This window comes from Bos grunniens, chromosome 19 (assembly GCF_055505025.1).
Source record: "Bos grunniens cultivar Pamir isolate PY7600 chromosome 19, Bosgru_T2T1.0, whole genome shotgun sequence".
NCBI lineage: Eukaryota > Metazoa > Chordata > Mammalia > Artiodactyla > Bovidae > Bos > Bos grunniens.
This window is the reverse complement of record NC_141183.1, coordinates 31,951,166-31,973,820: the sequence shown is the minus strand read 5'-3', so window position 1 is coordinate 31,973,820 and position 22,655 is coordinate 31,951,166. Positions and strand designations below refer to the sequence as shown.

Sequence of the window (22,655 nt, the reverse complement as noted above, 5' to 3'; positions counted from 1 at the left end):
AGATGATCCAGGATAATCTCGCCAACTCCTGACCCTTGACTTAATCACTCTTACAAAGACCCTTTTTCTCTATCAGGTAACATTTATAGGTTCTGGGAAATAGGACCCAGTATTTTTGTGGGGTGGGCTTCCCAGTTGGTGATAGTGGTAAAGAACCCACCTGCCAATGCAGGAGATGGAATAGACTTGGGTTCAATATCTGAATCAGGAAGATCCCCTGGAGGAGGGCATGGCAATTCATTCCAGTATTCTTGCCTGGAGAATCCCATGGACAGAGGAGCCTGGTGGGCTACAATCCATGGGGTCGCATAGAGACAGACATGACTAAAGCAACTTAGCACACATGCACGCATCTTTGCGGGGCATTATTCAGCCTATTAGGTGTGTGTGTGTGTGTGTGCATGCTCAGTTGATCAGTGGTGTTAGACTCGTTGTGACCCCATAGACTATAGCCTGCCAGGTTCCTCTGTCCATGGGATTCTCCTGGCAAGAATACTCGAGTGGGTTGCCATTTCTTCCTCCAAGGGATCTTCCTCACCCGGGAATCAAACATGTATCTCTTGTGTCTCCTGCATTGCAGGAGGATTCTTTCTTGTTGAGCCACTGGGGAAGCCCCTCAGACTACTAAGGTACTTAGTAAATATTTTTCATCTACTTTCAGGAGTTTTCTGCTATACTTATAGCACAGAGATGGTATATAATAAAAGAGGATAATTCTAGTTCCTTAAATTCCAACAGTGGTGAATTCTTTTGGGTTGTATGAAAATATTGCTGGTTGGTCTTCATTTTTACAGTAGTTATGAATTTCAGAGTATGTATCTGTGCCTGCACATATGTTCTTATAAAATTTTTTAATGATTTCTGGCTGTGTCAGTCTTTGTTGCTGTGTGGGCTTTCTCTAGTTGAGGCCAGTGGGGGCTACTTTCTAGGTGCACAGGCTTCTCATTGCCGAGATTTCTCTTATTGCAGAGCATGGGCCAAAGAGTTGTGGCACATGGGCTTGGTTGCTCCATGGCATGTGGGATTTTCCTGGACCAGGGATTGAACCGGTGCCCCTTGCATTGGCAGGCAGATTCTTAACCACTGGACCACCAGGGAAGCCCACATCATGTTCTTATGGTATACTGGCCAATGCAACACTACGATTCAAGGTGCTCTGTAAAATTTTGGAGAGGGAAATCAAGTGGGCCATCCCAATAAGAGAGCCAACACCCACTCGTCAAGTTGATCTCCCAGTTTCTAACTTCCACAGAAACTTGACCACCGAATTACATCTCCTGATGCCCAGGATGCTTTCTGAGACAGGCTGATTCACTCCCTCCATAATCTCATAAACCCCAATAAGTATCAATGATCCCCAGAATCCTTGGGAGCCATGTCTAGTTTTTCCTTTGGTTATTGTAATCATAGATACTTGGCACCATCTGGCTCTAAATTTTGGGGGTAGGGGGTGGGTTCAGAGTCATTTACCACATAAAGATCACATATTCCAAAGAAAGCGAGCCATCCAGTACACTGCAATGATAAAACAAAAATGAAAGCATTATTCGGGCAGGAAGTCCTCTGCGTGGCAGATAAAGCACGGTAATGGTATCTCCAGCACATGGGCCCAGGACCGACTATAAATGATCCATTCAAGTCCCTCTGTGCGCACGTGTTAAAGGACTTCCAGATGTCCTCATGGGCAGGCCCTCTGTTCTGTGATCTGGGTCTCACCCACCATATGGAGCTGATTTGGTGTCATGATAGAATGATGCAAGATGAAACACCGGCTGCTCTGCTAGCTACAGAAGAGTTGGTAAATTGTTTAAGGCCTCATCATTTGTCTAGTTGGAGGTCCCCACGGCAAATGCCCCCTGATTTCTGTGGGATAAGGAGACCTGGGGGCACACCCTAAGGACAGGCTCTCTGTAAAACATATAAATGATTATGTCAGTGCCCTGGAAAGACCCCATGTATTCTGGGATCTTATCAGAATCCTCAGTCCACAGCCAGAAGTTTGGGGTGAAGTTGGAGATGTGAGATGCAAAGCAGGGGTAAGAATCCTCTGTGTGCTGTCCGCCTCGGGTTTTATTTCATAACCGGAGGTGCCCGCTCCTCTTGGTTACAGCCGATGGCCACTCCCATGGCAGCTTTCAGTGATACTTGGAGAGCCAGAGAGAATTAGGATCACATGAGGGTGTTTTGTTGTTTTTCAGTTGCTAAGTCACGTCCAACTCTTTGTGACTCCATGGACTGCAGCACGCCAGGCTTCCCTGTCCTTCATTATGTTCCGGAGTTTGCTCAAACTCACTTCCACCGAGTCGGTTATGCTATCTAACCATCTCATCTTCTGTTGCTCTCTTCTCCCTTTGCCCTCAGTCTTTTCTAGCATGAAGGTCTTTTCCAATGAGTCGGCTCTTTGCATCAGGTGGCCAAAATATAGGAGTGTGTTTAGAGAACATTTATTTCAACTCTATTTTTCCAAGTAAGAAAAAGGCAAGGGTACATAATTTATCCATTATTCATATCTTAGGGTCTCTGCCTCCCAATTCCTTTTTTGATGCATATAATATTTATGTTAATTTGCTACATACATATATATATACATATGTAATATGGAGATACACAATAAGCCAACTCCTGATTATCTACCACTGTCCTCTCTTTTATCCAGGTTTTTCATCCAAGAATGGCTTCTTCCTCTTACCAAGTATAGTTTCTGCAATCACAGCTTGGTCTGTATTTATGAAAAGTATATTGTAATTGCCATTCTCTTCAACTCAACCACCAAAGAATGCTTCCAAAAGAAAAGAACAAAAATTTCTAACCCAAGTGCCAAAATATTTATGCTGAAGTCAGATAAAAATGAAATTTGTAGAGATGTGCCATTTCAACTTCTTTGCATCTTCTTGATTATTGGTACTTGCTATAGACTGGGAGAAGGCAATGGCACCCCACTCCAGTACTGTTGCCCGGAAAATCCCATGGATGGAGGAGCCTGCTAGGCTGCAGTCCATGGGGTCGCACAGAGTTGGACATGACTGAAGTGACTTAGCAGCAGCAGCAGCAGCAGCAGCTATAGACTGTGTCCCCCCAAATTTGTATGTTGAAATCCTAATCCCTCAATGTAATAGTACCAGGAAGTGGGGCCTTTGGGAGGTGATTAGGTCAGGAGCATAGAGCCCCTGGGAATGGAATTAGTGCCCTTACAAAAGAGACCTCGTGTAACTGCCTCCCAATTCCTGGTCCAATGCCCTTTCTGCACACGTGGATGGCCTGTCTGTAATGGGTGTCATCTTAAACAAGGTCGTCTTGATTTGAAAATCAAAGGGAAGTCCACTGCATTGAAATGCTTGGATCAGAAGCTGCTGTCACGTTGAGTTGGACTTGAGTACTGGGAGGAAAACCCAGAACCACCTGTTACCAAAATCTCGTCTGCTTTGCTGACCTGTAATAGTAGTTCTCATCAAATTTCACCGTCAGTTTCACTGCCACTGTGTGGCAGGTAGACACAAAACATAATCAAGCTTCATATGCATAAACATACTCAGAGATAAGATACACAAAGATAAATTGGTACCCAGCGTCATGAAATATAGATGTTTTGGCAAATACAAATATAGATGTTTTGGCTAATGCAAGGATGCGTTCATGCTCAGTCACTTCAGTTGTGTCCGACTCTTTGCAACCCCATGGACTGTGGCCTGCCAGGCTTGTCAGTCTGTAGGGTTCTCGAAGCAAGAATACTGGAGTGGGTTGCTGTGCCCTCCTCCAGGGGATCTTCCCAACCCAGGGATCAAACCTGTGTCTCCTGCATCTCCTGCATTGCAGATTCCTTACTGCTGAGCCTCTGGGGAAGCCCCATGAGGATGTACTGTGGCTTAATCTTTACACCATTTTCTCTTTTCCTGGTTATTAGCCATCAAAGACAGTAATTAATGTTCTGACCCATCTGCATGCCTCCACTTACTCTTCCTGCCTTTTTTCACATTTCCAACAAAAATAATGTCCTCTGTATGTCAGCCTTCTGTCTCAAAAGCCATCAATAGCTTCCTGTTGCACGTTGAGTAATGACGATGCCTTGTCTTAGGGCATTCTAAGCCCAGCACCAAAACTGGTGAGTAGGTTTCAATTACTGCACCCACCCTGATGGATTTTGCCCTCCCTGCCTGGAACCTCTTGTTGAAAAGGGATCTGATGCTACATCTGAACTCAATAAGAAGGCGCACCATGATTGATAGGGGATGTCTGCCATGATGTGGTATCTGGGAGTGAAGGCCCAAGGCTACATATTTCTCAGCCCTACCAGACAAGATCTGGTCTCATCTGTCACTCTATCTCTATCCCAGGTCTTTGCTTTAGCAACTCCAGGTTGTCTTATGTTCAGTTAAGGGACGATAAAAAAGTGCAGCAATGTCATCCTCATTAGATTGTCAGATATTTAGAAATACCCAATCTATTCCACCTCTTAAAACCTTCTGTATCCAGCCCCTCCATGCCATGCTCTTTGCCTCTGCCTTAGTTCAGACTCTCGTCAGCTCTCACCTGGCCTATTATTCTCCTGTCTGATCATCATTTTATTGTGTATTAAATTCTTCAGTGGCTCTCATTTCAATTGCTTTTACTTGGCTTCTAACCACTCACCCTCCCAATGTTTTAGCTAATGCTAACCCAACACTATCTCTACCATACCTTTAAATGCAACCACTTTTTTTTTAATGTAGACCATTTTTTAAGGTCTTTATTGAATTTGTTACAATATTGCTTCTGTTTTTTTACCAAAAAACAAACAAAACCAAAACAAAGCAATGTTTCCTGAATGATTTTGTCTTATAATTCTGTCTTATGTATTATAAGTCCTGTCCCATTTTCACTTGCTTTCTAATGTTCTGTACATAGTAAAATATGACCACAGGGAGTTGGATGTGGCCCCAAGAAAAGATACATCCACCTCTTAAGCCCCAGATTCTGTGCATATGACCTTATTTTGAAAAAGCAACTTTGTAGATGTAATGAAGTCAATGGTCTTGAGATGGGAATCATCCTAGATTATCCACCGGGACCTGATACCAATGACAAGTGTCCTTATAAGACACAGAGGTAAGAAGACAAACACAGAAGTGAATGCCATGAAGATGTAGGCAAAGATGGGGGTTAGGCAGCTGCAAGCCAAGGACTATCTGGAGCTTGCAGAATCTAGAAGATGCAAGGAAGGATTCTCCATCTTGAACCTTCAGAGGGAGCAAGACCCTGCCAACAGCTTGACTTTGGACTCTTGGTCTCCAGGACTATGAGAGAATAAATTTCTGTCCTTTGAAGTCACCAAGTTTGTGAGAATTTGGTATGGCAGTCCAAAGAAACTAAGTGACATTCCTGCTGTGGCCATCTACAAAATCGACCAATCTCTAGACTTATTTTGTTGGCCCTACCTTGCAGCATGCAGGATCTTAGTTCCTCAGCCAGGGATGGAACCTCTGCCCCCTACATTGGGAGTGCAGACTCTTAACCACTGGACCACCAGGGAAGTCCCTACTAATCTCTAGATTTTTGCACTCATGTGTGTGTGTTGGTCACTCAGTCGTGTTCAACTCTTTGAGACCCCCATGGACTGTAGCGTTCCAGGCTCCTCTGTCCATTGAATTCTCCAAGCAAGAATACTGGAGAGGGTTGCAATTTTCTCACCCAGGGGATCTTCCCCATCCAGGGATCGAACCTAGGTCTCTTGCATTGCAGACAGACTTTTTTTATTGCCTGAGTCACCAGGGAAACCCCTTTGCACTCATAACTAAGTTCAATTTCTAGCAGCTAGAGATATTCTAAGCTAGACCAGGAGGGTCAATATGAGTCTATGTTCACATTTTTACGTCAAAATGAATCCTGCTTTTATTCTAAGCTCATGATATAGTCCACTAATCTCCCAAACTGTGCATTCAGTTCAGCTCATTTCCTACTTATTGATCCAGGACAACAGCTTTATCAGGCTGAGTTCCAAATTCAGATTAATTTTCCTTTTCACTGGGCCTTTTTAAATGGAGTTTAATGATAGCAAAGTACATGTTCCAAGCTCCTTTTGAAAATTGAACTCCGTACCTAGTTGGGAAACCCAAGAAGATTTGAACAAAGTATCAATAAATATCCCATTTTCAGCCTTGGTCCATCCCTATCCTGGAGACACAGATCAAGACCATCCCCATGGAAAAGAAATGCAAAAAAGCAAAATGGCTGTCTGGGGAAGCCTTACAAATAGCTGTGGAAGAAGAGAAACGAAAAGCAAAGGAGAAAAGGAAAGATATAAGCATCTGAATGCAGAGTTCCAAAGCATAGCAAGGAGAGATGAGAAAGCCTTCTTCAGTGATCAAGGCAAAGAAATAGAGGAAAACAGCAGAATGGGAAAGACTAGAGATCTCTTCAAGAAAATTAGAGATACCAAGGGAACATTTCATGCAAAGATGGGCTCGATAAAGGACAGAAATGGTATGGACCTAACAGAAGCAGAAGATAATAAGAAGAGGTGGCAAGAATACACAGAAGAACTGTACAAAAAAGATCTTCATGATGGCCCAAGATAATCACGATGGTGTGATCACTCACCTGGAGCCAGACATCCTGGAGTCAAGTGGGCCTTAGAAAGCATCACTACGAACAAAGCTAGTGGAAGTGATAGAATTCCAGTTGAGCTATTTCAAATCCTGGAAGATGATTCTGTGAAAGTGCTGCACTCAATAGGCCAGCATTTTGGAAAACTCAGCAGTGGCCACAGGACTGGAAAAGGTCAGTTTTCATTCCAATCCCAAAGAAAGGCAATGTCAAAGAATGCTCAAACTACCGCACAATTGCACTCATCTCACACGCTAGTAAAGTAATGTTCAAAATGCTCCAAGCCAGGCTTCAGCAATACATGAACCGTGAACTTCCAGATGTTCAAGCTGGTTTTAGAAAAGGCAGAGGAACCAGAGATCAAATTGCCAACATCCACTGGATCATGGAAAAAGCAAGAGAGTTCCAGAGAAACATCTATTTCTGCTTTATTGACTATGCCAAAGCCTTTGACTGTGTGGATCACAATAAACTGTGGAAAATTCTGAAAGAGATGGGAATACCAGACCACCTGACCTGCCTCTTGAGAAACCTATATGCAGGTCAGGAAGCAACAGTTAGAACTGGACATGGAACAACAGACTGGTTCCAAATAGGAAAAGGAGTATGTCAAGGCTGTATATTGTCACCCTGCTTTTTTAACTTATATGCAGAGTATATCATGAGAAACGCTGGGCTGGAAGAAGCACAAGCTGGAATCAAGATTGCCGGGAGAAATACCAATAACGTCAGATATGCAGATGACACCACCCTTATGGCAGAAAGTGAAGAGGAACTAAAAGAGCCTCTTGACGAAAGTGGAAGAGGAGAGTGAAAAAGTTGGCTTAAAGCTCAACATTCAGAAAACGAAGATCATGGCATCTGGTTCCATCACTTCGTGGGAAATAGATGGGGAAACAGTGTCAGGCTTTATTTTTTGGGGCTCCAAAATCACTGCAGATGGTGACTGCAGCCATGAAATTAAAAGATGCTTACTCCTTGGAAGGAAAGTTATGACCAACCTAGACAGCATATTGAAAAGCAGAGACATTACTTTGCCAACAAAGGTCCGTCTAGTCAAGGCTATGGTTTTTCCAGTGGTCATGTATGGATGTGAGAGTTGGACTATAAAGAAAGCTGAGTGCCGAAGAATTGCTGTTTTTGAACTGTGGTGTTGGAGAAGACTCTTAAGAGTCCCTTGGACTGCAAGGAGATCCAACCAGTCCATTCTAAAGGAGATCAGCCCTGGGTGTTCTTTGGAAGGAATGATGCTAAAGCTGAAACTCCAGTACTTTGGCCACCTCATGCGAAGAGTTGACTCTTTGGAAAAGACTGATGCTGGGAGGGATTGGGAGCAGGAGGAGAAGAGGACGACAGAGGATGAGATGGCTGGATGGCATCACTGACTCGATGGATGTGAGTTTGAGTAAACTCCAGGAGTTGGTGATGAACAGGGAGGCCTGGCGTGCTGCGATTCATGGGGTCGCAAAGAGTCAGACACGACTGAGCGAATGAACTGAACTGAACTGAACTGAGTAGATGAGAAGTGGTATCTCATTGGGGTCTTGATTTACATTTTCCTGCTGACTAATTACACTGAGCATCTTTTCACGTGCTTGTTGGCCATTTTTATATCCTCCCTAGAGAACTGTCTATCCACATTCTTTGTCCATATTTTACACATCCAAGAAATTTAAACCAAAGAACTCTTAAAAAGCAGGAGAGACTACGGTGAAGGAAACTAGGAAGAGATCAATGAATCTAATGAAGGTGTATTCTAGACTATGGGGCAGTTACTGTGCAGGAGAAAACTGGAAACTAAGATCCTGGGAAGAGTCCCCTAAGAGCAGAACAAATATAAATTATTTGAAAATTAAAACAAACATAAACACAATGAATATTTTGATACATATTTATATGACCAATGTTTTAGCCATTTCTTGTTCTAATATCTTGCCAGTGGTATTTTCCTTGAGAATGTAGTTTTCAATGTGACTTAATCTTTAAAATTATCTTAAACACTGGTAAGTTTTGGCAAGTACAGCTTCTATTTCAATTAATATAATGTCATGGCTTTGAATTCAGTTTTGCAATGAACCAGTGAACCAGTGAAGTTGCTCAGTCATATCTGATTCTTTGTGACCCCATGGACTGTAGCCTACCAGGCTTCTCTATCCATGGAAGGAGTGGGTTGCCATTTCCTTCTCTAGGGGATCTTCCCGACCCAGGGATCAAACCCAGGTCTCCCGCATTACAGGCAGATGCTTTACTGTCTGAGCCACCAGAGAAGCCCAGTTTTGCAATGATGTGTACATCAAAGCTATTTTCAAGTGCATTTCTGTTTCTAAATTTCTTAATTTAGTAAAAACATTATTTTTACTATGGTCCTATGCACCACCATAATTTGTTTTCCATATAATCACTGTAAGCTAAATTGTTTTATGTTAAATACCTAACTTTTAAATTTAATTTAAATAGACTTTATAATCATGTCAGATATTTCATCTTTGACAGAAGGAACTTTTAAAAGCTTTACTCTGATGTTATTTTTATGTAGATCATTACACTACTCATAAATAATCAGATTTGATTCCTTTCTTTTACTTTCCTGTGTTTTATTTTTTGCACTGTCAGGGACTTTCTGAGCAGTAATATTGGGCATCTTTGCCTTGTTTCTGACTTCACTGGGGATACTTCGGGTATTTCACTATTAAAACTGTGCTTACTTTCAAGTTCAAGAAAATCTTTTTTAAAGTACAAGGAATACCCATTTATTCTGAGTTAAGATTTAAGTCAGGAATGAATACTGAATTTTATCAAACGTCAAACTTGTATTATAACATTGTGGACAATCTTTAAGTGAATTTCCTACAGTGATACTTAAATACTCAGTTTTCATAAATACATGGAGCAAAAAGCTAGAAAATCTTTGTTCAGTTCAGTTCAGTCACTCAGTTGTGTCTGACTCTTCTCGACCCCATGAACCGCAGCACGCCAGGCCTCCCTGTCCATCACCATCTCCCAGAGTTCACTCAGACTCACGTCCATCGAGTCAGTGATGCCATCCAGCCATCTCATCCTCTGTCGTCCCTTTCTCCTCCTGCCCCCAATCCCTCCCAGCATCAGTCTTTTCCAATGAGTCAACTCTTCACATGAGGTGGCCAAAGTACTGGAGTTTCAACTTCAGCATCATTCCTTCCAAAGAACACCCAGGGCTGATCTCCTTCAGAATGGACTGGTTGGATCTCCTTGCAGTCCAAGGGACTCTCAAGAGTCTTCTCCAACACCACAGTTCAAAAGCATCAATTCTTCAGCCCTCAGCTTTCTTTACAGTCCAACTCTCACATCCATACATGACCACTGGAAAAACCATAGCCTTGACTAGACGGACCTTTGTTGGCAAAGTAATGTCTCTGCTTTTCAATATGCTGTCTAGGTTGGTCATAACTTTCCTTCCAAGGAGTAAGCATCTTTTAATTTCATGGCTGCAGTCACCATCTGCAGTGATTTTGGAGCCCAAAAAAATAAAGCCTGACACTGTTTCCCCATCTATTCCACATGAAGTGATGGGACCAGATGCCATGATCTTCGTTTTCTGAATGTTGAGCTTTAAGCCAACTTTTTCACTCTCCTCTTCCACTTTCGTCAAGAGGCTCTTTTAGTTCCTCTTCACTTTCTGCCATAAGGGTGGTGTCATCTGCATATCTGACGTTATTGATATTTCTCCTGGCAGTCTTGATTCCAGCTTGTGCTTCTTCCAGTCCAGTGTTTCTCATGATATACTCTGCATATAAGTTAAATAAGCAGGGTGACAATATACAGCCTTGACGTACTCCTTTTCCTATTTGGAACCAGTCTGTTGTTCCATGTCCAGTTCTAACTGTTGCTTCCTGACCTGCATATAGGTTTCTCAAGAGGCAGGTCAGGTGGTCTGGTATTCCCATCTCTTTCAGAATTTTCCACAGTTTATTGTGATCCACACAGTCAAAGGCTTTGGCATAGTCAATAAAGCAGAAATAGATGTTTCTCTGGAACTCTCTTGCTTTTTCCATGATCCAGTGGATGTTGGCAATTTGATCTCTGGTTCCTCTGCCTTTTCTAAAACCAGCTTGAACATCTGGAATTTCACGGTTCACATATTGCTGAAGCCTGGCTTGGAGAATTTTGAACTTTACTTTAGTAGCGTGTGAGATGAGGGCAATCCTGCTGTAGTTTGAGCATTCAAAAACAATAACAAAATCTGTGTTACATTGTTGCTAAGGCGGGACCAGAATAAACCTCTATGATCTTGTGTCTATTCTCAAGTTTCTAAGGAAACAGAAAGTCTCATGCATTCTAGTGGGAGTGTCATCTTGAATAATTGTAATGGATGGCAATCATTAGGTCAGATATCTGTCAAAATTATGAATACAAGAACTCATTGACTAAGAAAATTCTGTTCCATGAATTTATCCTGTCAACATATTCTCAAATGTCTAATGTGACACATATATGAGATTATTCATTTCAGCACACACAGTGGTAGCCAAAAGTCAGAAAGCAATCCAAATATCCATCAGTGTAAGGCTGCTTAAATAAATTATGGCAACACTCATATGATGGAATAAAGCATAAACATAAGAAGATAAGAAAGCTCTTCATTTACTCAAGTGGAAAAATTAGCCAAGATACATTATGAAACCTAAAAGGCTGTTTTAGAACAATATACCTTGATGCTACATATGTGGGTTAGAAAGGGACAGGGGAATAAATTTAGAGCTGCTCTACCTTCAAATGGGCTTCCCTCATAGCCAGTTGGTAAACAATCTGCCTGCAATGCAGGAGACCCGGGTTTGATTCCTGGGTCGGGAAGATCCCCTGGAGAAGGAAATGGCAATCCACTCCAGTATTCTTGTCTGGAGAATCCCATGGACAGAGGAGCCTGTCAGGCTACAGTCCATGGCGTCGCAAGGGTTGGACACAACTTAGTGATGAAACCACCACCACCCACCTTCAAAATATATTTGGGATATGACTTCTTGTTACCAACCTCATTGCCACCACCTGGGTCCGCATCTCCCTCATCTCCTGTGGGATGACTGAGATGGTTCTCCAGATAAGTCATTGCTTCTGTACTTGCTTCTGGGTTGTCTGTTGTCAACATAGGGCTATTCTTCTTAAACAATGTCTCTTCTGCCCTTCAAGGATTTCCCAGCTTCTTCAGAGACCTAAAGGTGACCTGAAGAACCACGGCTCCTCGACTCTCACTCCCATCCACTTTGCTCCAGCCGCAGGAATCTTCATGGCATCGCTCACAAGCATCTTCTCTCTTCCAGGTTTTTTCGCCATTGGTCCCTTCCTGGAGGGTTCCTCTCAGGACACCGACATAAGCAGCTCATCCTGTTTATTCAAGTCTTAACTCGAAAGTTGTTTTCTTAGGGAGGGCTATCCTGACCTCTATTTCTAATATTTCAAGCCACCCCCACATTAATATTTCAAATCCATTTTTTCCTGATATTTTTCCTTTGTAATACTTGTTATTTTTATTTTTTACATTTTAACCGCCCTCCCCCCCCACCCCCCGCCATCTCTCCAGACAGAATGAAAAACCCTATGATGGCAAAGTTATTTTGAGGAAATCCCTATTACCAAATCCTTAGTATAGTAAGAGCTCGTGTTTTTTTTTAAATAAAGAAGAGAATTAATGACTATAATTAAAATCTTTCTGGAATATCACTTAGAAACTGCTGACACAGTTTTCAACAGCTTTCAACAATAAGTTGCTGAAAATACCACCTTTTCGCTCATGCTTAAGTGTAACAGGCAGCTTTGAAGCCTTATTCTATTGACGACGTTCACAGTTACAGCAGCAATGACACCACCAATAACAACACTGACTGAGCACTTGCTCGGCATCCTGATTCCTTTTGTCATATTTATTTTAGTGAAAAATAACTTGTGATATATTTTATATCTAATATAATTATTCCAAGTGATAGTTGCTCAGTCGTGTCCAATTCATTGTGGCCCTATTGACTATAGCCTGCCTAGCTCCTGTTTCTGTGGAATTCTCCAGGCAAGAATACTGAGTAGGTTGCCATTCCCTCCTGCAGAAGATCTTCCTGACCCAGGAATTGAACCTGGGTCTCTTGCATCGCATGCAGACTCTTTACCATCTGAACCACCAGGGAAGCTATATCCAAGATTTGTTGTCCTGGAAGCTGTGTTCAGGGCTATAGAAATGTAGCCTAATGGTATTAGGCACCATACATAACACCTCATTAGCAGTGTTAGGCCTGTTCTATAGACTAGAGTCAGACAAGACTGAGCGACTGAACTGAACTGTACTGATAGATTAGAATATAAAATTAAGGGATATATACTAAATATTATATTTAGCAAATAACTCATTGCCAGAATAATAAAGAAAAATAAATCCTGCAAACCAAAAACAAAAAACCCAATTAAAAATATGCAAAAACCCTCAATATAACTGTATGCAAAGAAGGTATACAAATTGTCAAAAGATATTCTCACAAAACCAGTTCAAAGCAGCTCTGTTTTAAAAGCCTAAACTCAACAACCCAAACATCCAGCAATAGGATAGTAAACTATTACACATTTGTACAAAATAATATTACTCAGTAATAAAAAGAATGAACTACTGTTACACTCAGCAACCCAGATGAATCTCAGTCACTACGTTGAGTGAGAGAAGCCCAGGCCCTAAAGAGTGTGTGTTGTGTGATGCCAGCAGAGGCACAAGTAATCCATGCTCATCAAAATTTGAACAGTGGTTAGTTTTGGGGGAGGATTGGTGAGAAAAGACTCAAGGAAATTTCTGGGGAGATGAAAACATTTTCTATCTTGCTCTGTGCTGTGGGAACGTTTGTTACTACTTGTTAATTATGCCAATTAAAAACAAAAAGACTAAAGGAGAGGGGGATAAAAAGCAATTTATCAAGTTATGTCCCAAGACTATAGGGCACCTGGTAGACCTGGCTTTCTCATCATAGCTGACAGGTTCCCTGAGATCACCACAGGCTCCAGGGCTTGCTCCCTGTCCTGCTGGTAGGTGTCATAGCTCTATAAATCCATCCAGCCTAGGTGCACATCACTGCTTCCTGGTCCTCAATAGGCTGAGCCTGGTGATGGATGCCATCAAACCCAGTCACTGCCTGAGGGCTGGGCTGCTTCAGAGGCAGGGGGACAGAAGGGTGCATCAAAAAGTCACCGCAATGCACTTCACCCAAAATTAAGTGCTAAGGGATGATAATGGGGCTTTTATGCCATATGCATGTTTTCCTTTCCATTAAATCTCAGATATGCTGTTTGCTTTGGTATCCTTAGTGCAGGCTGCTTTGAAATCCATAGGGGGAAAGAAACCCGTCATTAAGTCCAGCAGCCCAGCCCAGCAATGCAGTGGTGCTCTTATTTGGTTTTCCTTCTGTAAATATTTGTGCTCTCTCAGGCTAAGGAGTGGCCTGTGCCGAGACTAAAATATCCCCATTTATAAATCCTCCAGGTGCAGCAGGGAAAGCCTGACCCATCACCCTGCCCCTGCAATGACCCCAACCTCACTCTCGCAGACCACCCTCCAGGCTGCCCCCAGTGCAGACCTGTGATCACCTCTCCCCGTTGACTGCAGGAGAGGATGAACCTGAAATCGAGCGGTTATTGCAAACCTGATTTTTTCAGTCCAAAGGTGAAGGTTACTTTGCATCTCATCGCTGCTCTAAGCTTGTTAATGAAAAGATGGAAAAACAATATTGATAACAGTGAAGTCCCATTTGTCCAGAAATGAAGGCTGATTTGTCACAGAAATAAAACAGAAGACAAATGGAAAAGCTAAATATACAGTAAGACCAATAATGGAAAGAAAATTGTGAAAGGCTTAAAGAAATATTTCTTTTTCTACTGGGTGTATTTATCTGGGTTTTCAAATTTCTGCTTTTCACAAGAGGCTCATGATGTGAATTCTAATCCCAAATAAGAGGTCAGACTGAGGCTTAATTATCTTCCACTGCTAAATCCAACTGACTTAACAGCTAAGGGAATTTTGTCCATTCATTGAATAACATTTATTGAACTGCACAGTATTCCAGATGTTGGACTTATTCATTTACTTTTTTAAACTTTCCATTTTTACATGTCTATAAATTCACTTCCTCTTTCCTTTTCCTAAATTCTTATCAAGCTAATTTGTGTCAAAACTATGATATTTCATGCATTTCTAAGTTTTATCTTATATAAATTCCCCTATTTGCCTTATGATAAGGAGCAAATGAAGTACTCTTGATAAAAGCATATGAAAATATTTTTCATCTTAAATACATTTCAAAGAATAATCAGAGTCTTAGACTTTTGTTGGAAAAGGAAAACAAAAAAGTTAATCTTTGTGATTTTAATAACCTTATAAAAATGGAAACAGAACAAAAACTAGGGAATGAAAGCTGACATGAGATCAGAAATTTTTCTAGTAAAAAACAGGATTGCTGAATTTAGAAATGCAGTAGAGAAAAAATATTTATGGCAAAACCCCAAACCTCTACCCTCTTTAAAAAAGGGATAACTACAGATAGTCTATGGGGTCAGTTCTTCATTTCTGTGAAACAGTTATTTATGTTACAAAGCAAGCCAAGTCTTTAGAAAGAAATGAAAAAAATTCATATCTCTGATCATAGAGCCTAACATATATAGGATAAAACATGGAATAGAGAGACTGATTCATATGAAAAATCAAGTATTCTAAATAAAATGTCAACAAATCAAATATACCAGTATATATACTTGTATACACACACACACACACACACATGCATGCACGCACACAAAGTGGTTAAGAATCTGTCTGCCAATGCAAGAAACACAGGTTTGATCCCTGAGTTGGGAAGATCCTCTGGAGAAGGGAATGTCTATCCACTCCAGTACCTTTGCCTGGAGAATCCCATGGACAGAGGAGCCTAGTAGGCTTCAGTCCATAGGGTCGCAAATAGTCAGACACAACTGAAGCGACTTGGCATACATATGAGGAATAAAATTCATATTTTATGGCAAGACAGAAATAATTTAAATATAAGAAATTTTCTTTGCCCTTTGGCCTCTCCTCTCCCCACTGTGCACTGTGTCTGCATTAGGTATTGACCAAACCCCCCTCATTGGCAGAAACATCTCTGCTCAACCATAAAGAGCAACATTCTCATCACATCAACAACACAACTTAAAAAATAACACTCCTTCTGTTCTTACAAGGGATCTCAATGACCAACCACTTTGTACTTGCAGATCTGAATCATGTAAACTGTCAATAATACATCAGTTAATGCTCAACCTTCCATCTCAAAAAAACTTCTATAACTGCCTGGATTTCTAATGGGCAGAACAGTTCTTCAGCATTCTGAGATGCTTTCCCCAGGTTATAATCCTTGAATGTGACTCGAATAAAATCTTTCATTTCTTTCTTGGATCAACTAATTAATTTTTCATTGACATATATATTCTAGTATATACACCCATTTCTGTGGATAGCAGGATTTAGCATGTGACAAGTCTGTGGCTCCAGATGATAAACAATCTGCCTGCAGTGCAGGAGACCCAGGTTTGATCCCTGGGTTGGGAAGATCCCCTGGAGAATGGAATGGCTATCCACTCCAGTATTTTTGCCTGGAGAATCCCATGGACAGAGGAGCTGATAGGCTATGGTCCATGGGGTTGCAAAGATTTGGAAACAACTGAATGACTAACACACACACACACGTTTTTATGGTAGCCACTGGGTTCAAGTCTGAACTTGAACTGACTTTCTGGGGATAGTCATCCTGTTCCCTTAGAACTTACCAAAGCCTGGACCCAGAGTGGAGTCCATATAGTAATCAGCTGAGCAAACTAGTCACTTTCCAGCCTCCTTAGTGGGGTTGTAGTAGCTGCTACTGCCCGTAGGCAGACACCATTCCTTATCAATCGATGTGATTGTTTAGAGAAATAAGCAACCACCTGAGTAAGGGGGCTCAGTATTTGAGCTAACACCTAAGGGCGATTCCTCTTCTCTCTTTTTTTTTTTTTTTTTCTGTGTATGTGTGTGTGTTTTAAGTAGATGATAATTACTTTACAATATCATGATGGCTTCTGCCACACATCAACATGAATCAGCCAAAGGTATACATATGTCTCCGGCTCCTTGAACCCTCCTCCCACCTCCTTCCCCATCCCACCCGTCTAGGTTGTCACAGAGCACCAGCTTTGGGTTCCCTGCATCATACAGCAAATTCCCAGGGGCTATCTATTTTACATATGATAATGTGCATGTTTCAATGCTATTCTCTCAATTCATCCCACTCTTTTCTTCCCCCACTGAATCCGAATATGTGAAAAGATGCTCAACATCGCTCATTATTAGAGAAATGCACATCAAAACTACAATGAGGTATCATCTCACACCAGTCAGAATGGTCATCATCAAAGAAATCTACAAATAATTAAGGCTGGAGAGGATGTAGAAAAAAGGAAACCATCTTGCACTGTTGGGAATGCAAATTGAGACAGTCACTATGGAGAACAATATGGAGATTTATTAAAAAAAAAAACAACTCTGGAATAAAACTATCATATGACCCAGCAATCTCACTACAGGGTACACCCCAAGGAAACCATAATTGAAAAAGACACATGTACCACAATGTTCAATGCAGCATTATTTCTAATAGCTGGGTCATGGAGGCAACCTAGATGTCCATCAGCAGATAAATAGATAAGGAAGTTGTGATACATATCAGTTTAGTCACTCAGTCGTGTACAACTCTTCGCAACCTCATGGACTGCAGCACACCAGGCCTCCCTCCCTGTCCATCACCAACTCCCAGAGTTTACTCAAACTCATGTCCATTGAGTCAGTGATGCTACCCAACCATCTAACCCTCTGTCATCCTCTTCTCCTCCTGCTTTTCAATGTTTCCCAGCATCAGGGTCTTTTCTAATGCGTCAGTTCTTCTCATCAGGTGGCCAAAGTACTAGACTTTCAGCTTCAGCATCTGTCCTTCCAATGAATAGTCAGGACTGATTTCCTTTAGGATGGACTGGTTGGATCTCCTTGCAGTCCAAGGGACTCTCAAGAGTCTTCTCCAACACCACAGTTCAAAAGCATCAATCCTTCAGGGCTCAGCTTTCTATACAGTCCAACTCTCACATCCATACACGACCACTGGAAAAACCATAGCTTTGACTAGATGGATGTTTGTTGACAAAGTAATGTCTCTGCTTTTTAATATGCTGTCTAGGTTGGTCATAGCTTTTCTTCCAAGAAGCAAGCATCTTTTAATTTCATGGCTGCAGTCACCATTGCAGTGATTTTGGAGTCCAAAAAACTAAAGTTTGCCACTGTTTCCATTGTTTCTCCAACTATTTGCCATGAAGTGATGGGACCAGATGCCATGATCTTAGTTTTTTGAATGTTGAGCTTTAAGCCAACTTTTTCACTCTCCTCTTTCACTTTCATCAAGAGGCTCTTTAGTTCTTCTTTGCTTTCTGCCTTAAGTGTGGTGTCATCTGCATATCTGAGGTTATTGATATTTCTCCTGGCAATCTTGATTGCAGCTCGTGCTTCATCCAGTCCAGCATTTCTCATTATGTACTCTGCATATAAGTTAGATAAGCAGGGTGACAATACAGCCTTGACGTACTCCTTTTCCTATTTGGAACCAGTCTGTTGTTCCATATCCAGTTCTAACTGTTGGTTCTTGACCTGCATACAAATTTCTCAGGAGGCAGGTCAGGTGGTCTGGTATTCCCATCTCTTTCAGAATTTTCCACAGTTTGTTGTGATCCACACAGTCAAAGGCTTTGGCATAGTCAATAAAGCAGAGGTAGATGTTTTTCTGGAATTCTCTTGCTTTTTCTATGATCTAACGGATGTTGGCAATTTGGTCTCTGGTTTCTCTGCCTTTTCTAAATCCAGCTTGAACATCTGGAAGTTCATGGTTCATGTACTATTGAAGCCTGGCTTGGAGAATTTTGAGCATTACTTTGCTAGTGTGTGAGATGAGTGCAATTGTGTGGTAGTTTGAGCATTCTTTGGCATTACCTTTCTTTGGGATTGGAATTAAAACTGATCTTTTCCAGGCCTGTGGCATGGAATATTACTCAGCCATAAGAAGGAATGCATTTGAGTCAGTTCTAGTGAGGTGGATGAACCTGGAACCTATCATACAGAGTGAAGTCAGTCGGAAAAAGACAAAGATCATATATTAACACATATGAAGACAGTAATGATAATTCCATTCTCTCTTGAATGTAAAGGTCAAAGGGTTTAGCTCCATCTGGGAGGGCCAGCAGGAGGCCTGATTTAATGGCTTTTTCAATTCTCCAAAGGCCCCTTTGCATTCTGAATTCTATTCAAAAAAATCATTATCCTTTCCTTTCAACTTGCCACCTAGAGGCCTAGCTGTTAGGCCATAATTACAGACCTAGATGCTCAGGACCTGGACACTCCCAGGATACCCCTAGGCTGTCTTCCATTTTTAGGAGGAGTGAAGCTGCAAATGGATTGGTTCCATTCTGAAGTGGCTTCTCCAACTTTCCGTGAGGATGAAGCTGAGGTGGGTCACCCAAGTTTGCTACCCACTGCCAGGTCTACCTTCCCATCTCCCAGCCTGTCTGGGGCCCAGGCTATACCACACAGAATGGTAAGATGTTTCTTCCTGATGGACCCTAATGGGTGACCCTTCAGCTCAGTGGACTCTTGGTTCCCCATCCCTTAGATGCTCTATGTTAGATTTGTTTCCAAAGGCCAAGGGGGCCAGTTGGAGTGACCTGTTGTCACACAAATGCCATAAGATTCAACCCAAAGAAGATTTGCTTGGGAAATTTGGACCCAGCAGCAAACAGTTAATGGATTCCTCAAAAGACCCAAATAGGTGGTATCCAAATGGTGTGAACTCTGATGTAACTGGGGTCCCCCTATTTGTAATGGTTGGAGCTTGAACTAGTTAGTCCTTCCTCAATCAGAACATCCTGGCCAGAGACGGTTAGCCTCTATAGTTCCTGACCAGCTTGGTCCCTTAGTGGGTGGCACTGCTCTCAGATGGGGGTGAGGGGGGTAGTTCTTCTCTTTCCTCCCTTAGGTTGAAAAGGAGAAGTTTTCAGACCCCTTACCAGGTGAGAGCTAAAGGTATGGGGTGGGGTGGGGGGTTCCCCATGGTACTCACCTGATCTCCCGGGCAGCTGCAATCCTCCTGTTCTGATCCTGGGAGGAGAGCCCAGGAACCTTGGCCGATGAGTGTTTCCTGTTCTTGCCAGAAGCTCTCTGGGCTTCCCTCCTGAGCACGGGGTTCCTGGCCTTTTGAGGGGTTCCCAGGAAAATCCCATGGACAGAGGAGCCTGGTGGGCTGCAGTCCATGGGGTCGCTAAGAGTCGGACACGACTGAGCGACTTCACTTTCACTTTTCACTTTCATGCATTGGAGAAGGAAATGGCAACCCACTCCAGTGTTCTTGCCTGGAGAATCCCAGGGATGGGGGAACCTGGTGGGCTGCCGTCTATGGGGTCGCACAGAATCGGACATGACTGAAGCGACTTACCAGCACCAGTACCAGCACCAGGGCCCCCAGGTCACTTCTGAGAAAGCAGCACTGCCTGGGTGGGGCTACCTCATGGATCTGTACCCACCTTGGGAGCCTTTGCCCTGGGCATCCCCATGTCTTTTCCTGAACTCAGATCGTGAGTCCTTATTCCGTTTTGTCCGGTGTCCCCATTACCTGGGCCTTTTCCCAGTTTTGCCTCTCAGGTCTCGGGCTATCCCATCCTTCACCAAACCAGAAGTGACCATGGAGGATGCTACCATTGACCCCTGGAGGTGAGCAAAGAGGACACATCGCACTGGTGTAGCATAGAGAGGTAGAGACGACCACACTCCCAGCGATACTGCAGGCAAGGCTGCCCTGTCTCCCTCTTGCCCTTGGTTCCCTCCGTCCCTGGGGTTGACACCATGGGAAAGCCAGCCAGAGGCAGCCAAATGCAGTCATGTCATTTCAGTCTCCAACCCCAAATATGTCACAATGTGGTCCCCTCAAGGGGGACTACTAGGGTCTAAGGCCTGCTTGGGCCACACCCTAGCACCAGGTTCCTGGGCAGAGCTGCTCTGGATTTGGCCCCAGGCAGTCGCATTCCACTCAGTCACAGTGTCCTCTGGGATCAGAGGAAGCTCCCAAAGCCTCCGCTATGTTCCCGGCTGGAGTCAGGGTGGGCCTGGAACCTAGGGAGGAGTGCAGGTGAATAAGGCCAGCCTGTCCCACCTAGGGTGTCAGCATTTTGTTTTTTTTTCTTTTTTGTTTTTATTTTTTTAAATTTTTTTAAATTTTATTTTATTTTTAAACTTTACATAATTGTATTAGTTTTGCCAAATATCAAAATGAATCCGCCACAGGTATACCTGTGTTCCCCATCCTGAACCCTCCTCCCTCCTGCCTCCCCATTTGTTACTGACCTTCCTGAGTCGGTACTCCACAAGGGTCTTTCTGCTTTTAGGCTGGGAGAGTCGACTGGGTTCTCGCGAGGTGGGGCGAGATCTCAGGGACAGGCAGAGCGTCTCTGCACACGGCCCGTGGCCGCCATCTTGGATGGAGCCTTGTGGGCGGAGCTTCTGCACACGCCCCACCCCTGTAGCTAAGGTGCAGGTGTAGCCTGTTTTGCATCAGGAACTCTGGACTGAAGATCCGGATACAAGGCCTCTGCTGCCCGCTGCCCGCTGTGAGCCAGAGAGACTAGACTCCGCACAGAGGAAAAGAAAGGTAAGACTTTATTTTATTACCCAGATTCTATGTTTATTTCCTGTGAATTGTTCATGGGCTTGGCCTGTGATGAGGTCGGAGGAGGAGCATTGCTGGTGGAACTCCAGGAGCTAGGAGCTGAGCGTTTCCTAGCAGCCAGGGGCCTACTGCTGGGAGGTCAGAAATGAGGAGGTTTTTGATGTCCTTTCAGAAATCATGGTGGATGACCATTGTGAGAAGAATCTCGGGGGTTTTTTGTTACCTTTTTTAAAACTTTTTTTTTTCCTTTTTAAATTGAAGTATAATCGATTTACAACGTTGTGTTAATTTCTGGTGTTAACAAAGTGATTTCGTGGAGAAAAATCTCCTTTTAAGTATGTTAAACAGTAATTGAGATGTGAATAAGTGGTAGCCACTGCAGACTGCAGACAGCTCTCACCAAAGGTTTTTTTGTTTTTTGTTTTTCCAGTTTTTATTGGAGTATTTGTTGTTCAGTCGCTAAGTCATGTCCGACCCTTCACCACCCCAGGGACTGTAGCCCGCCAGGCTCCTCTGTCCATGGAATTTCCCAGGCAAGAATACTGGAGTGGGTTGCTGTTTCCTTCTCCATTACTGGAGTATAGTTGATTTACAATGTTGAGTTAGTTTCAGGTGTACAGCAAAGTGAGGCAGTTATGTGTATACATGTATCTACTCTTTTTTCAGTCTTTTCCCATATAGGCCATTACAGAGTACTGAGCAGAGTTCTCTGGGCTATATAGTAGGTCCTTGTTACCTATCTATTTTATATATAGTAGTGTGTATGTCAGTCCCAATCTCCCAATTTATCCCTCTCTCCATCCCAGGTAACCAAAGTTTGTTTTCTACATCTGAGACTCTACCCCCAAAGGCTTTAACGTGAAAGGAAAGAGAGATATGAGAGTGTGGAGTTTGGGATAATTCCTCCCCCCCCCAATGAAGATAGAAAGTAAATTGTGTTTATTTGCTGATTAAAATAATCCAGGAAAGGGTCAATTATTTATGCTGGAGAGGGAGCTTATTGCTGGGGGAAAACATTTGAGGATGAAGAAGAGAAAACCTTCATAAATCGTTAGAAAACTTATTCTTAGATAACAGGATCTGTAAATATACTTTGTCATCTCCGAGTGAACCCCTGCAATTAAAAAGTAGTTTTTCATTAAAATGTTATCATTTAAAATGTTGAATTTGACCAAATTGAATGCCTCAGAAGAACTGAGATGGTTTTGAAAAATAAGTTATGAGGAGGGAGTTGTTCAATCATATAAAGTTTCTGTAATTTTTTATGATGAGGAATACACAAAGTGGCCAGTGGAGCAGAATACAATATCAGGAGTAAGC

The 22,655-nt window shown here is 42.6% G+C and overlaps 2 long non-coding RNA genes across 3 annotated transcripts in view; one reads left to right on the top strand and one right to left on the bottom strand.

Annotated features, from left to right (window-relative positions):
* Positions 1–17,083: 17,083 nt before the first annotated feature.
* Positions 17,084–21,159, bottom strand: LOC147351996 (uncharacterized). The gene is made up of 2 exons (XR_015146915.1): positions 21,014–21,159; positions 17,084–20,377 (listed from the first exon to the last, which is right to left on the bottom strand). It is a non-coding gene; the product is annotated as an uncharacterized LOC147351996 (long non-coding RNA).
* The window catches only part of LOC147351995 (uncharacterized), a 38,223-nt gene continuing 36,622 nt past the window's right edge, over positions 21,055–22,655 (top strand). For both annotated transcript variants that reach the window (XR_015146914.1, XR_015146912.1), the window contains exon 1: positions 21,055–21,317. This is a non-coding gene — a long non-coding RNA (uncharacterized LOC147351995). The remainder of the gene's footprint in view (positions 21,318–22,655) is intronic.